The sequence below is a fragment of the Ornithodoros turicata genome, unplaced genomic scaffold, assembly GCF_037126465.1.
Source record: "Ornithodoros turicata isolate Travis unplaced genomic scaffold, ASM3712646v1 Chromosome16, whole genome shotgun sequence".
In the NCBI taxonomy this organism is placed as follows: domain Eukaryota; kingdom Metazoa; phylum Arthropoda; class Arachnida; order Ixodida; family Argasidae; genus Ornithodoros; species Ornithodoros turicata.
Genome location: NW_026999320.1, coordinates 2,792,962 through 2,798,340, shown reverse-complemented (window position 1 = coordinate 2,798,340; position 5,379 = coordinate 2,792,962). Strand labels below are relative to the sequence as shown.

The 5,379-nt window shown below is 42.7% G+C and overlaps 1 long non-coding RNA gene across 1 annotated transcript; it reads right to left on the bottom strand.

Annotated features, from left to right (window-relative positions):
* Positions 1-2,168: 2,168 nt before the first annotated feature.
* LOC135372618 (uncharacterized) lies at positions 2,169-4,061 on the bottom strand. The gene is made up of 4 exons (XR_010416032.1): positions 3,890-4,061; positions 2,626-3,051; positions 2,300-2,419; positions 2,169-2,203 (listed from the first exon to the last, which is right to left on the bottom strand). It is a non-coding gene; the product is annotated as an uncharacterized LOC135372618 (long non-coding RNA).
* Between the last annotated feature and the right edge of the window lie 1,318 nt (positions 4,062-5,379).

Here is a 5,379-nt window from a genome sequence, read left to right as displayed (position 1 = left end):
AGACTCTGTTTTTCGTTTGTTCATCAGTCTTGCTCAAGAAATTGTTCACTGTAGCAACAGCACACAATGTCACAGAAGGAGTGCTCATCTATCGTTCCGCGAGACTAATGACTAAGTGTTGTGTTTCAACACAACATATTGAACTCATGAACCATGCACCAGCCTGAGACCTATACATCATCCTAAATACAGATGCTGAATTGTTTTAAATGTGATAGACGAGCTGTGCGAAGAGGTACCTCCAGTTAGGATCTTGGGTACTTGAAGCCTGTGGCAGTTTCTGTGGGGAAGGCTTGCCAGATACTCTTCACTGCACAGGCTGGGATGACCATGCTCTTGTTTTTCCCAAGCTTGTGCCATACTCACCTTGCAAACTGGCGATACGCAGTGTATCTGTATCGTCTACACTGTAAGAAAATATTCCGTTTCAAAACGGGAACGAATGCTGCTATCCGTTGATGCCAGCCAAGTGCCCGTAGTCTTCCGTTACGGCTCTGATGGTAGACGGCGAATGTACAGGAATGCATCCGTAACTGAGAAAAACGGTGTTGAGTCTGTTGTGAACTGCCAACGGCTACCACTCAGTAAATAGTACATCATCACCGAAGTGCCGTTTGGGCAAGGTACTGCTATATATCAGTAAGTATAGGAAACTGTACTCGTGATGTGCCTCTTCATTACGGCAGCAATTCACTAATTATAATGACGGGGCGCTGTCCAGTAATGAAACGATGATTCCGCTTTAAAACAGGGATAAATGCTGTCGGCCATGATGCTAGCTGGTTTCCTGTTGTTTTCCTTTACAGTCCTTATGATGAATGTGAGATGTCCAGAGATTTTGTTTCATTGTTAATTGTTCAGTTCTCATGTATTGTGTGTCCAGAGAGGATAGCTTTTCAATAATAACCCTTTATTTTGGAAATTACTGGAAAGACTACAAGTAACTTGTGCATGACTTTGGTGGCGGAACATTTGACAGCTATGTATCACATGAGCTGAAAAGAAAAGAAAGTATTACTGAGCCTCCTTAGTCATAATACTTCCACGACAAATTAAATTATTTGATGAATAAAGAAATGTAATATGCTCGTAGGAAGCATTTACAACTTACATGTTCCCACTTCTTGCTATGTTCATCTGCTGCCCTCACTGCCTCACACATTTATGTATGTAGCCCTCTTGATTTTTTTATGCCTGCTGGCTCCCTTCGTTCTCAATGATACCAACCAGGTGCCTAAAATCACAACCAGTTAATAAAATTTCCTTATGAGTATTCAAAATAATTGCATGAAATATTCTTAGTTTCACATGGTGTAATGATCAGGACAAACGCTCCATTTCTCTACCAACTATTCCAAATAAGTTTATGAAGAACACTACACGTCCACCACTGCAAGTGGCACAACAAATTTCTGTGCACATAGATAGGATTTTTTTTTCATCCGTGAAACATTCTTATCAGCATAGTTCAGCATGGCAGACACATCACCATATGTGAAGCATATGAATGTCTCTGAAAGGTTAGCAGTTGATATGGCCTCTGCTATACGTATGTGTTACATCGCCTGCTGTATTTACTGCAGTATGTATCGTACCAGCCGAGTAAATATGTAGTATAATATAAGGAGGGTTCTTGCGAGACAGGCCCGCAGATACTACTACTACATGACGTGAGTTTCAAAATGCTATATTTTATCTGTATGTGATATGCTCTCCTACAACATTTCAATGCATGTCACAACATTTTTTTTTATATCTGCTGTACTCTATCCAGGTAAGCCATGCAAACAGCAAATATACCTGTGAATAAATATCAGGAGTGCCTCCCACCTTCAATGGATATGCAGGGCCATGACGCTGCCATGTGTGCCACTTCCTGTCGTTGAGAGGGAAGCAGAACATTGTCTGCTTCCAATGCATCAAGTACTGTCTTGCTGAGGCTCTCCCAAGGGTAATAAATTCGTGAGAGCAGAGGCATTTGTGGGATTGGTGAAAGTGCACTCACACATGTTGACTGATCTAAACAGGAAAGCAAAACAAAAAATGGCACTTAAAGCCCCAAGCAAGAGGGCAAAGTGGCATCTGGAGATGTATGCACTATACCTTGTTTCCATAGTCCATTTTTAACAATGAAAATGTCATCGAGGCATTTCTCAGCACCAGCAGCCATACAGCGAAGTGATAACTCATCCACTAAATACACCTAGAAACAAATAACTGGTGTTACAAAGATTTTTAGAACAACAATGCAATTGAAGCTCATACGAGCATTATAAACGTTATAACAAAAGTGGCATACCTGTATGTCGCCTTCCTGACAAATTCGATGACCCACAGCAACTCTGATTAGCTCCTCAAGACATGTTACTGACACCAAGTTTTTCGTTTTGTGATCTCTACTCCTGATCTTCAGAAACGCCTAGTAACAAAAAGAAGGAGAAAAAGCAGCAGCATTGAGCAAGCTTTGAAAACCACACACATATGTAGCAATCACTGTAGCACGCATAGGGAAATATATGTACCTCTCATATGGAACTTTCTGTGTCAGAAAACTAGAAGTTAGTAAGCGAAACCAGAAGTATTGTATATATTTGGCAAAAATTTGGTTAAACAGACTATATATACCTCCATAATCATGGTTGAGCAGTGATATTCTGGGGGAGACAACAATAGAGTTTATTACTTCATAAGCTGAATATGGATGACTGTCCATTAATTCTGAGGGTCGCACACAACAATATTCACTTGTACCTGAGATTCAAGATGGTATAGCATGAGGTCTAGTAGGAAGGTTGATGGCGTTATGCGAAAAAGAAAAATTGGCATCACCTCCGGGCCAGTTTCCACAAAGATGTGTACCAGTTTCCCATAGCACAGGTTGTACTCGTCTCTGGAGACCACAAGGTAGTGTCCTGTTGTATGTTGAGTCCCATGGATAGTGACTGTCGAAGCACACAAGAAGGGACTGTCAACTCACAGTGCACGATGCATCTGTAATGAGGTGATGATTTCAGCGTGCAATATGTGCTTCCTCACTGTCCACACTGCTGGCTGCAAGAAGTCAGAGAGCAAAACTTTTGAGACAATACTTTTTGTGTTGAATGTGTTGATATTTCGTCAGGATGACACCTGGAGGAATTGGTTCTATAGTTCTTAGAAGCAGCATTAGGTCCCTCTATGGTGCAAGGAACACCACTTGCAAAATCTTCATGTGATAGCAGATGGTCGAAAAGAGCTCGACGAGATGAAAATTTCTGCAGGAACAACGTGCACCCGTATACCACCTACCAAGAGAGTGCAAAAAAGGGATCCATTTATGTACAGCCTTCAGCTGTGCGAGCAGGAAACTGTTACTGGTGAAAATTTTGACGCCGCTTTGACTAGTAAAGGTACATTTGTCTGGAAAGACTGTGAAATGTGACCTCTTTGATGAATTGTAAACTGTAGAGGATTGCAACTGTGCAGACAGGAGGCCTTCCTATAGTGCAAATGCAACAGATTTCAATGGAAAGTATAACAGGCCATATCGGAATGATATCCACTTTGGAGATTGGGACACCTTCAGGTGAACCTTCCACAACAGAGGAATTCTGTTTACTCCAGCTCCAAGGGGAAAATAGAGTCACAACATTTATCAATTTTTAGTGCGAGATCACAGCAAAACACAAATTATTTCAGTAGCCTCCCCCTGACTAACTAAAGGTTAGGAAACTCTTTACGTTTCTACTCATGATCCACACACAGTGACACACACAGACACTGCTCTCCTGCTGTTGCACACCGTTGCTGAAACGCGTCTGCAACGAAACAATTTTTTCAACCATGCATACAAGTGGTGCTTATTTGACTTGGTATAGTAGTGGAACAACGAAACAGAGTTTCAACTCACCTTTGCTTTGCGGGGGTACAGTCGGCCAAAGACCAAACACTAGATGCACTTCTAAACACTTAAAACTTCACGGAGCGTCTCATGCGTCTACGAGGAAAGAATTTCGCGGGCTTCCAGTTAGCGGCTCAGGTGACAATGCTGTATTGCTCCGCGCTGCGCACTCGCTGACGGCGAGACGCCGGTGTCCTTGAGCCTGCCACATTCATCCGAGCAAAAAGTTACGCCCGAATATCGCGATATCAGTGTTGGATCGTTTAGAAACTGTGTGTGCTTCGCTGAAGACATGTATCGTCTTCCATATTTCTGCTAGTATAATCGTGACGTGGTCTGAACAAAATATTTCATTTTCAGCGATATTGCTCTACTCATTCCTGGAAAAGACGACGGGATAGCAACGGTTTATGTGCCGCTACGGAATTGGAGCAGCAATGAAAAAGAGAAGCTCTGGTTCCGTGGGCGCTTTTCCGTAAATTTACGGTCTTTTTTAACAGTGTACACAGATGTACATAAAACATAGTTTAGGCAAATAAGTAACCGGTTACAATACAATGTGTGTGTAGTGTAATTTCCACATGTACACACACCCTGTATATTACTGCACATGCTGTGTTCTTTTAGAACCAACATTGTTTTACTTTTCACCTAATCGACAATTAAGAACACTCAATATCGCTAAAAACCTACGCTAAAACCCTATGCACAGGGCAATACATAAAAAGGTGACCCATGACACAGCACACTGTTAATTACGAAATTGCCTATATTGGTTTTCTCCAGTTCAGAGTTGTGTATTCTATGGTCTTTTTATGTGCTGCGCCCTGTACTGGAGTTTTTAGCGACTTTAATGCTGGGCCAAACCAGTTTTGAGCGCCGAAATTTTAACATCGTTCGACATGGACACATGTGAATATAATCGCTCATAGGTTCGCGCTGCCCACGGAGTTCATATTGAAGCATAGAAGTTGGAAATCTTCGTGGGTTGTAATGCACTCGTACTGCAGTCATTGGGCAGTGTTTTCGAGCTACTTGCAGCACAAGCATTCGATCTCCTTTGGCATTGACACACCGGCCGCACCGGCACCTTAAACAGCAAGTACGCATTAAATATGAGGACACGAAATTTCAGAGAACTTTTACATGTTCGATCACAGTGTTCGAACAAGCTCATCGCTTACCTCTCTGTCGAAGACAGGCGACTGATGCTCTTTGCTTCATCTGTGACCGGTGTTCGTAGAGCCTTCGTCTCGCATTCGCGGCATCGGCGGCGTTTCGAAAGCAAGGCTACCGTGCTGTTCAGCACGCAGAATTTCCTTCTCGATCGCAGAAAGGTCAGAAAAAAGTTCCGGGCTCGAAGTCTCCGCATTTCTTGCTTCGACGTTCATATTGAAGATCGCTTTCCGGACCGATGCCGCCGCTTTCACAAACTCACTAACAACAGAACTTACGGTCCGGGCGCCCAATGAAACATGGACCTCGTGCTTTCGTCACGC